Source organism: Mytilus trossulus, unplaced genomic scaffold (genome assembly GCF_036588685.1).
Source record: "Mytilus trossulus isolate FHL-02 unplaced genomic scaffold, PNRI_Mtr1.1.1.hap1 h1tg000406l__unscaffolded, whole genome shotgun sequence".
Classification (NCBI taxonomy): Eukaryota; Metazoa; Mollusca; class Bivalvia; order Mytilida; family Mytilidae; genus Mytilus; species Mytilus trossulus.
This window is the reverse complement of record NW_026963350.1, coordinates 1125880-1137966: the sequence shown is the minus strand read 5'-3', so window position 1 is coordinate 1137966 and position 12087 is coordinate 1125880. Positions and strand designations below refer to the sequence as shown.

The 12087-nt window shown below is 29.7% G+C and overlaps 1 long non-coding RNA gene across 3 annotated transcripts; it reads left to right on the top strand.

The window, feature by feature from the left end:
• The first annotated feature begins 1753 nt into the window (after window positions 1-1753).
• Window positions 1754-10611, top strand: LOC134702142 (uncharacterized). Of its 3 annotated transcripts, none has more exons than XR_010104343.1 (5): window positions 1754-1808; window positions 5108-5330; window positions 7475-7594; window positions 7674-7802; window positions 8481-10611. It is a non-coding gene; the product is annotated as an uncharacterized LOC134702142 (long non-coding RNA). The 3 variants fall into 3 exon arrangements; XR_010104344.1 differs by having other exon boundaries at window positions 1768-1867; window positions 5108-5341; XR_010104342.1 differs by having other exon boundaries at window positions 1769-1867.
• Window positions 10612-12087: the final 1476 nt, after the last annotated feature.

Below are 12087 nucleotides of genomic sequence, written 5' to 3'. Positions count from 1 at the left end.
TCAATTTGTCAAATAGCATGAAACTAAAGGATTTAAACTTTTATTTTATAGAATTTCTGCAAAAATGACCAATTTTGGCATTTTATGGTCAAAATAGGCATTTTAAGGCTTTTTCAATATTGATGCATACATGGCATCCTGACTTTCTATCTGACAGGTTTTCATGTGTCAATACTTGTGTTTCTATGCCTTTATCTAGTTCTTTTACTTGTTTATGAACTCAGAATCTACAGAAAAGAAGATTATCTCAGACAATATGTACAAAATGTGTTGTATAAATGACCCTTGTCTAACGCCCTGTTTGGATGAAGTCAAAAGTGGGGTTCTTGGTACATAAAATTTGAAGTCCACAATTAAGACCTCACTAAATTTGTATCCAAAGCACTTTACAATGTCTATTGTACCTGTTCCATCTCACATAATATCTTATTTTTCTTCTGTAGGATAGCAAGTGGTTTAAATATAAGCCTGTTGAGACTAAAATTGCATTCAAGTATTTCATTAAAAAGGCAAAAATCTTTGTATCAGACCATACTCTCTGTAAGAAAAGTTAATTGCAAGAGCCTTTTTGTGCTCAGATTTGTTGTATCATGTCACATGAGTCTAGAAATGATAAAAAAGACACAATTTTTTATTTCTTATAGCCTCAATATGCATTTTTAAATGTAAATATGTGGCACGGCCTAAATTGACCCTTATTTTTTTCCAGTCTTACTTGGCTTAAGACCCTTTTAAACTAATATGATATGTTATTTGTGACTTTTCTTTCCATTTTAAGTACATTCAATACATATGTAAGGATTATTCATAACCAAAAAGCTTCACAAATTTAAAATTGCTGGAAAATATTACATCTTCATGTAAGGCCCCCTTTCATTGAAAAACCTCAATTTTTAGGCCCAGGCTGATATAAATTTCACTTTTGAATAATTATGCTAAGTCTGATAAATCAAATGAGTACTCTATTGATTTAAGTACATAATAAATGATATATTAGGGCATTTAAAAAGTATTTTTTTGCAATATTTTAATTTTCAAAGCCCATAATGTTGATAGTTGAAATTATTCAATTTTAACGTAAAAATTTAACACGCAAAGATGAGTATTGAATTTAACATATTGTCTATAATATATATCCTATTGTTATGAAACTTTGCAAGCAGTGTTATAATTAATTAAGCTTTGGTCATACCAAGTTTTTTTAAGATTTGTCAACTCTTTCTATCCTATTAGGTCCGAGACCACAATTGTCGTCCCTTGATTTTCGTTGTTCACGAATATAGTCCCTAGTGTTAACAGTGGGTTACTTGCCAATAATTTTTATACCCCTTCCAAATTTATTTCTCCATGTTTAATGCCTCAAATTGTAAGTAGGGGGGTGAAATTACACAGTAAAAAAAATTGGGTCCAGAATTTTACAGGAAAGTAGTGATTCGGTCCAGCTGAAAAAGGTTAAAAATTAGCACTTCGGAAGCTGTCAAAAGATTTCAAGACACCCTAAACACAAAATTGTCCATATTTTGAGTTTGAGGCGATGAAGTTTTCTATAATTTTGATATAATTTGTCCCAAAAGTAGTACAACACACTGTAAAAATTTCATTGAGAAAGCGCAGGTGGGATTTTTTTAATTTTTATTTATGTTCTAAAAGAAATGCACTACGAATTAATTGTGTTCTCGGACCTACTTTACTATCCACACCGATATGTGTCCACACTTGTAAAAAAAATAATCGGAAAATACTCATTTCCATTCGGAACTTACCACGATGTTGATGAAGAGGCGCCGCCATTATCATTGGAACGCATTGTAGGTTTTACAATTTTTTTTAATATATCCTATTCTGAAGATAAATTCCACATTTATAGGTATGAAACTTTTACAAGAAATACAAGTACAGGAGTAATACGGGGTTTCATATATATAGCTACTAGCTAGTGGAGAAGAAGAAAAAAAATGTATAGAAAATCAGTTATCTATTTTGAAGTTTTGCCCCCTAAAATAATGTTTTTTTTTTCAGTTTTTAACTGACCATGATAAGCTAGTTTAAAAATAAGTTGGAAAATGGAGCAGTATGACAAGATGTATTATTTTTTACTGAAATTTGAAGAAAATCCTGTAAACCTGTTTTGGAGTTATTCCCCCTGAAATAATATAAATTTGTAGTTTTTTTGTTTTTTTCCATGAAAAAATAGGAGCTCAGGTAAAAATTGAACATGTAAAGAGGTTCAATACAACAAGATACATATATCCTAAAAATTAGTGTATATATTTGGTCCCGGTGTAAACATCACTAGCGGATCTAGAAACTTTCATAAGTGGGGCCCACTGACTGCCTAAGAGGGGGCCAGCTCCAGTCACGCTTCAGTGATTCCCTTTATAAGTAACCAAATTTTTTCCCAAAAAGGGTCCCCCTCCCCCCCCCCAAATCGCCTCTGAACATATATATGTTTAGCAAACAGAAGTTCCACTGGAAACTTAGTTTTTAACAATGTCATAATATCTATACCTGTAGGAATAAATATTCTATCCCATTTATTCCAATCGGAACACATTTTTCATGTGTTTTGCTGTAATTTTGAAAACATATTTTGAATATATACATTTAAAGAGAATATATGGCATACCAATGAGACAACTCTCCACATTAAGTGATACAGAAATTAACAACTATAGGTCACTAACACTGTACGACCTTCAACAATAAGCAAAGTCTTTAAAATTGTTTTGTCTGTTTTTGATTGCTATATTTGCATCTTCTCCCTTTTTTTACATCCTGCAATGAATATCATGATTCTTAATGCTTAATTTCTTTCCTTCCATATTTAAATAAGGAGACAACTATCCACGCGACTTCAAATGAAGGGGATGTTAAACCATATACTGTACATGTTGCCTTCAGCTTTGAAAAAAAACTTGTACATTCATGCAATGTGAAAGAGAAAACTTGTGATCTGATCTGTAATATACAGTTTGACAACCATTTAAAAAATCTGGTTTCATGTTATTATATAACACATCACTTACATGTTAAATGACAGGGACTTGTAAAACAATAAAGGGGCACAGCCACTAGCTACATGTATCAAATTCATGTTCACCGATTCTAATCAAATTCTCATATTTGATTTATAACAATGTAAAACATTTATCCAAACTATTATAAGGCTAAAGAAAACAATAAACAAGGCACAGCCATGAACATATGTAGCTTTATTTCGTGTACGTGTATTTAAGTCTAGACACCTTCTAATTATTTATCTATTTGACTTCTATAGCCATCCGATGACCATATAAGCGATGTAAACATAAATATATATATATAATAATAAATAGATTAGGTAAACAGGTGCTGTTGAATTATTCTAGGTCTATTTAATTGCATATTATAGATAAAAAATGTATGTTTATCATCGGTTTTACCTGTATTAGAATTTTTATTTGTGGATCGAATCAGTCAATCAACTGATTTTCCTTAGTTTCACTTTTAATGTTGACATTTTCTTCCTTTAAATAACTTTACACATACAATTCATGTGTTATCCATCTCAAGCTAAGGGGTTAAATTAAAGTTCATATGAATATGAATACAATGAGATGGAATTATTCACTTGCAAGTGAATAATTCATAATTAATTTTTTTGTTGTTGCTTATTTTGACAAAATTGAACCTATAATATTGGGTACTAAAAAGGAATTATCATTTCACTATTTGTATTTCATTACTGATTAAGTCAAGAAAAATAATGTATTAGGTGTTTTATATATCTTGTGTACCTTTAAATGAGTGATATGAGTAAATATATAACTAAGTCACAGTACTCATGTACATTGAAGAATAAATAGTTCTGTCACCATTCATACATTTGACTGATGAAAAACTTCAGTGAATGATATAAGTTCATAACTATGGGTCACGAGATATATAAGAAGATTTTATATGACATGTATGAATGCCAATGAAACAATTCTCCATCCAAGTCACTATTTGTAAATCATTATAGGTCAAAGTACAGTCTTCAACATGGAGCCTTGGCTTTTACCAAACAGCAAGCTATAAAGGGCCCCAAAAATGACAAGTGGGAAACCATTCAAATAGAAAAACCAACAGTCTAATCTATATAAAAACGAGAACGACTTATAAACCTCATCAACAAATGGCAACCTGGCACTAAACATCATGTTCCTGACTAATAGGACAGGTGTGAATAAATGCAGCTGGATTGAACGTCAGAATGTTTTGATAGGTACCAACCTTCACTCTTATCTGAAACAACAGTGTAACATTACAACATAGACACACTGTACATATGTATTGTCTTCAACAATGAACAAAACCCATGCATAGTAAAAAAAAAAAACTCAAAAAGGCCCTGAAATAACAAATATAAAACAATTCTAGGGGAAAAAACTAAGTTACTTGATTTATGTACAAAACAAAGTAAATGAAAGAATAGATATACATGTATAAAAAAACATTTAAATATTTAACCAGGGTTGTTTGTATGTCCAATATATATTGAATATGATAAAACAAAGATTTTTTACAATACAAACAATCATGTATTTTAGATTTGATGTTGTTTATATCCTACATCTGATGTGATTTCCAAAATTTGATCTTTAAATTCTAGTTAAATTATTGAGAGTTTATTTCCACAAAACCCAGATACAAAAAGGCTGTTTATCTTAAACTAACATGAAAATCAGTAAAGCCACTTTAAAATCTGCTTTATGATAGAGTGTCAAGTACGATAAAAGATGTACATGCATGAGTGAACATGGTGAAAATAAAAATAAAAAATTATATATATATTGGTGGATACCCCCCATTTTAAAATGGCCTCCAATGAACACCAAGTATGTTTAAATTGATCATCCCTTAGGCCTAATAGACATCCCTAATAAAAAAAAAAGCATACCTGAAATTACTTGTTTCAAGCTTTACCTCAAAGGAAGATATTGTTTTGTAAAAATTTTACTCATTCAAGTTTTATGAAAACATTGTGTACATACATTAGTTCCACTACATCTTATAGGAGTTATCTAGAAATTATAATTTGTATATATAGAAATCTTTAATCAAAAACTTTAATCATACATTTCAGGTCAACCTTCTCATTTATATTGACAGAATATACAATTACTACATGCATGACATGTATTAATTGATGAAAAATTAAGGAACTGTTGAACATGTTGAAAATGCATGGAGAAATTTGTTGGGCAAGGCACAGACATTAAGCTTAAGGCTAACATCAGAAAACCTCTGGATTCTTGGAACTGTTTATCACATGCAAATTATGAACACGGCATGATCAAATCAGAAAGGTTTGAAAAAAGTATATATTGTAAAAGACTTTTATTGCACCTTTCAGAAAATATCTTACTACTAAAAATGATAGCAAGTATTGAAATGTTCCTGACTCGCAATTATAATCATATCTCGTATCTTGAAAAGATGGGGCATTTATTGATGCACATGATTGTCAGTATATTTGTTTGTCCACCATTCAAAATTTTAGTTTTATGATGTTTATTAAATTATCACTTGACCAAATTTGATGAAATTTAAACACATCATTCTAGGACCTTAATAACCATGATAACCTACATGTACAGGTTGATTTTGATATTAATGGTTTTAACATATACTGTTCAAGAGTTTTGTCCCTTGTTTACTACTAGAGGTGGGTTTTGGCATGTTTTTCCTGATGATAATAATTAATGATCACCAAATCTTATTAAAATTTGAACATATTGTCTTGTATAATATTATACTGGTCAAGTTTGATTATGATAACTTTGATGTTTATTGTTATCAAGAGTTATGACTAAATAATAATGCCCCTTATATAATTATCCACCTTGGACAATGTTGGAAGTTTTTTAAAAATCTCTTGCCAACTATTTTTAACTTAAACAATGTTAAAGAACACAGTGCAAGTTGGTTCATTAATGACAGATCAAGTTTAATTTTGAGTTATTACCCTTATTTACCTGAAAAGTTGGATTTATTTTGTGTTTCTAGTTGATATTATGCACCATTTGAAAAAATCTATTTCAATTTCATTATAATTTAACACAAGTGAGGAAACTTGAAATACATGTCACCCTCAATTGTGATTTTGGTTTGTGGCAACTACAGTAAGAATGTTTTTGCAACCAGGGGTACCTGTGATCACTTGATCACCTACATTGTAGACTTACAATTTCAAGTTTCTAGTTAGAACTTTTATGAAATGGATAGAAAGTTTATAGTTTTTTAACACAGTTATATTCATGTACATTTACATTACCTACATTCATGACATTACCTATGAAATGTCAACAAAAAAAACAATATAGCAAAAGTCCTTAATTTAGGTTCATGCATTCCACTTTTGTGATATTTGTGTTATATATATATGCTTATATATATATGATATTCATATATATAAAGATAGTTTAGTTTTTGGAAAACCAGTTTGAATTTGAATTTTCAGACAAACCAAAACTAACTACAATATTAATGTAGCTAGTGAATAATAAAATATGAAGCCTAAAAATATAGGATGGAACAAAAAGTATTTAAGGGCATACAATACAGTTACAGGGGAGGTAATGACGTTGCCAACGTAAAATTAGGAGATGTCTGTATTGTATTTTAAGTTTGGCCTTCGTAATAGTAGATTTTACTGTCGCAAATTGAGTTTACCTAGCGACGTGGAGCGGAGATAGGTAAACGGATATTTGCGACAGTAAAATCAAGTTTTACGAAGGCCAAGCTTAAAATACAATACAGTTATCTCCATTCTAATGCCACATATTAAAATAATTGTCATTTGATAAATATTTTGGCTTAAAAATGGCATAAATGAAAAAGTCCGCGAAACTGTTGCATTGTCTTTAGCATCTAAACAATGTGACGTCATGTGTTTACTCTGGGTGTCAAACATGAATACTAAACATATTTTTACTTTTCGTACGCTTCAGAATGGTTTTAATATAGACTGAAAGAAGATTTTGAGGCTCAAAATGTAAATATCTTGTTTATTTTTTGAAAAATTACATATCCCAGAATTCAAAATGGTGGCTTTCTTAGTTACGGACTGGTAGAACGTGGGATCTAACTCCTCAAAATATTTATCAACGTCCAATGAAAATTATCGTTACAAACTAATTGCATTAGAATGTTATTTTTGCGACGTCAAACTGTGACATATCGGTGAATTCAACAACAACAAAAATACCACTTGTACAATATTCAGAGACATTTATTTGATGAAACCTTAAACTAAAATGAACTAGTGTTTTGTGAAATTGAACACAATTGTGAGTTAATTATGCTGTCAAGTATATATGCTGAAAAAAAATGTCATATTTATTAAACATAGTTATGAATGTTCATTGAACAAATCCTAGTATCAATTATATATAGAGTATATAAAATGTTATTCTGCAACTAATACACCTGTATTCCAACTTTATTCTAGGCTTAAAGAATTTTCAGTTTCACTTGACAGCTTAAAGAATTTTCAGTTTCACAGGAGTGCAGGATGATTTCAGCTATGATCACCACACAGTACTGGGAAGAAGTTAAGACACATCATGTGGTATATGCCTATATTTTGTCTGTCACAGATGAAATAGTGAAGAAAAATTATATATTTATTACACACTTTTTATTTACAGTGAGATAATTTCTATGATGAAAAGTGAGCTAGAAGTAAGGTGCAAACCATGAAAGTACCTGACAAGTGGACTTGCAAGATCTGGTGGAAGTGAAAAATTGTGAATTGTTGAAGAAGCACATTAAAAGAAGTCAGTAAAGTTTTTGAAGATCTTGTTTTCATGTTAATTTCAAGTCAATCCCTTTACACAGTCGTTTGCCTTAATTGATATATCCCCATTGATTAACATATATAACCAGTCCAAAAAACTAGTCACCTGAAATTGTTTGCCATCAGATCTTTTAACTTGTTGAAATAGTGTACATGGCTTTGTGCTTTGAACATTAAGTCTAATTAAAACTTTGAACAGATTGTCAACTATATTAAGCTAACAAGTGACAAATAACATCAAAATATTTTAACACCCTCAGCACTTTTAGAATACATTTATGAACAATATCAGAATTATTGAAATTTATGTTATTTGTCCAATGATTTAACAAAAAATATAAGGAGGGTCAGTAGTTTGATTGATTTGAAATAAGCTATCAAATATCAGAATGACAACTGAAGAAAATGTAGAGAATGAACAGACTATAAGAAAATGTAGAGAATGGACAGACAATATAAGCAAATATGTTGATTCACAGAAACAATTGTTGTATATCATGTAAATCATGTATATAGGTTTAATAGGTCAAATATTAAGACTTCTAATTCTGGATACTATTTTTTCCCCAGAATTCAGAGATGTATTGAATATATTTTAAATGACACTGTTAAATCAATGACACAAAAAAAATTAATAGATGTTGTAATTTTTTTTCAGTATCTGACTTCATTGGTAGATGCAATTGAACAGTTTAATAAACCAGCTCAATCAAATCTAGATCATTGTTCCAATACTCCAGCAAAAAGATTTATCATTAGAATTCCAGGAATTCACAGGAACAGATGTATTTTATGGTTTGATCCTAAACACTATCATCATTGTTATGGGGTTAATATTATACCAGGCTATTGAGTCTGAGGATGGAAAAGTTCTTTTCCTTAGTTTACTGTTAAAATGGGAACCTAAATTATGAAAAGAAGCTTTTTTTCTGGCATGTGATAGTAATTATTTTATTGAAGTTGTATACTGAGTTTACCCTGCATCCATTTTCTTCTTCCCACGCCTTTGGCTAATGCTTTAAGCTGTTTTCATGAAACTTTAATGAATCATTTATTTGTATTGAAATGAGCTACCTTTTGTTTTATAATAGAAATTTTAGATTTTCTTTTCCTAGCTATGGGGATTTTGATTTTTTTTTTAAAAGGGGGATTTTCCTGTTTTTGGACAATAACTCATGAGTGCTTTGAGCAGTTTTCAAGGAACTTTGATGACTGCCTTATTTCTATTGAAGTGAGCTCCTTTTAACTTTTTTTTTCTCAATTTCTGATATGACATATAGACGTTATGGAATGTTATAAATGAGAGGCATATCATATGCTCATTGCACTGCTGTATATTTAATTAGTACATTGTAAATTCTATTTCTCAAATAAGTTTTGTGTTTAACATCTTTTTGTCGAGCCTTCGACTTTAGTCGAAAAAGCGAGACTAAGCATCGGCGTCCACAAATATTTATTCTGTGGTTAAAGTTTTTGAAATTTTAATAACTTTCTTAAACTAAACTGGATTTCTACCAAGCTTGGAAAGAAGCTTGTTTATGATTATAAGATAGTATCCAGAAGTTAATTTTGTAAAAATGAAATTCCATTTTTTCTGTATTTTACTTAGTTTTTCTGCGGGGAAACATTACATTCACTCTGTGGTTAAAGTTTTTAAAATTTTAACAACTTTCTTAAACTCTCCTGGGTTTGTACCATACTTGGACAGAAGCTTGTTTATGATCATAAGATAGTATCCAGAAGTAAATGTTGTAAAAAAAATCATTTTTTTTCGTATTTTACTTATAAATGGACTTAGATTTTCTTCCAGTCAACATTACATACAGTCTGCAGTTAAAGTTTTTAAAACAATTATTAGATTCAAAAACTTCCCTGGATTTTTACCAAACTTGGACAGAAGCTTCTTACAATCAAAAGATAGTATCAAGAGGAATATTTTTATTGATTTTTGTCCTCACTTTTGTTGAGTCTGCAATATACAGCAAAAGTAGGCAAGACACCAGATTCCGTGAAACCCTTACAATTTTTTTTTTTATTTTTTTTAGTTTTTTAAAGTTCCTCATGCTCATTTTTCTCTTACCTGTTTTATTGTGAATTTTTAAGTTTTTAACCAATTGTAACCGGTTGACTTGTTTTTAAACATCAATTATGGCATCAACTATTTGTTGTGATGTTTTTTTGTTGTTGTAAACTTTGATATGTGAGAAACAATAAATGTCCCATGTTTCATTGTGAATGTTACATGTTTTGTATCTTGAGTAGCAATCTGGTATTCTTAAAAGGAACATTTGTTTAATCTGAACTTCCAACCTCATTTAGAAACCAACTTATACTTTATTTTCTAAAAATATTTAACCATATCTAAATTAATCCTGCAAGTACCAAGATAGGCTTTAGGATTTTGTGAATGGAAAAGAAAACATTGTCTGGTATTGTAAGGACTATTATGGGTACAATTTGTTTCCACATTTATGAAATTTATATCAAAGGTTTATACATGTATCAGCAACGTCTCATCCAAATATATATCTGTTTTCAGTGATTGTGATGAATTTTATATTATATATCTGTTATCTGTTTTCTTTAAAATATGTATAACTATCTAGTTTTCTTGTATGAAGCAAAATGTTATGTTATGTTAATTTCAAGGTTAATTATTTTAACTTTGATATTTATTTTTTCACTATGAAATCAAAAAGACTTATTTTTTTTGTTTTTTTCATGTCAATAAAGTTTATAACAGTTTCTTATTATTACTAATACACTGAGGCTCACATTGTGTGCAACAAGAGCAAAATGATAAATTGGTCAATAAATATGACAAGAGAAGAAAAAATGCAACCCTTTTATCACTAAGGGTAAAAAGAGTTTTTATAAGTATTTGTGAAATATGATCAGGGTAGTACTAGCATAGGACAAAATTTACCAGATACATATTCGATGGGTAAAAACTCAATAAATACTTATAAGTGTCATTTTTTATGCTTCAGTCAAAAATGAGAAATATATTTATTGTTGCTTTAAGGGTATAAAATGTGTTAGGATTATGTTTTCTATTGAAGATTTGGAAGTGATATTAAATGAGTATTTCTTATGGTATATATCCTTTGTAGAAATTAAATTTTTAGTTGCCTTTTTAATAAAGCAATCATTTATTATTATGAAATGTTTGTGTTTGTTGCAAATCTCAAATGGTTTTAACAGCAAAAGCAGAACAGTAGAAAAAAAAACAAATTGACCACAGCAAGTCTTTTAGAAATTAAAGTAATAAGTAAAAAGCTGCATTGGTCATGATGTACATAATGTTGTTGATTAGAAAATCTTGTATTTCCTGGATGTCATAAACAGTTTGTGTACAAGTAAAATACAATTTCCAGTTGCATTTACAATAATAAAATGGTATGGCTATTGAAATGGTGTTTAAATGATAAATCAAAGTCTTTGATTCTTGGGATTATGAAAAATGCTGGATCTAACTGCACATCTAGAATTTGGACCCCACTTTAAATTGGTCCATATTAAAGTCCAAAGGATCCAAGTTATTTGATTTCCAACAAATATTTAATATGTGGGGTCCCTTAAGATTCTGAATCTAAAGTGAATTTAGGCATTGATTTTTTGGACCCAATTTTCAAATTAACTGCTCCATCAGGTCTAAAGGGTCCAAAATTGAAGATAAATTGACTTCTTGAAAAATTGAATTCTTCGGATTGTTGGATATATTGAATTAAAACTTGTGTTTAAATTTGTGATATCAGGTCAAGTTTTAAAAAAAAAAATTTGGATATTGGGTCCATTTGATATGTTGAATTTTTTGTGTAATTAGACTATAAACTTTATAAGATATCTTGTATAATTGATTAGTTATCTTATATAGTTTATAAGATATATTATATAGTTCATGAGATATCTTACCGGGTATAAAGTTTATAAGATATATATATATATAAAAGAAGATGTGGTATGATTGCCAATGAGACAACTGTCCACAAGAGACCAAAATGACTCAGACATTAACAACTAGAGGTCACTGTACGGCCTTCAACAATTAGCAAAGCCCATACTGCATAGTCAGCTATAAAAGGCCCCATATGAAAATGTAAAACAATTCAAACAAGAAAACTAACGGCCTTATTTGTATAAAAAATTAACGAAAAACAAATATGTAACACAAAAACAATCGACAACCACGGAGTTACAGTCACTTAAATAATGTGGCAGGGTTAAACATAGCGGGATTCCAACCATATTTTTTTTTATAAGAT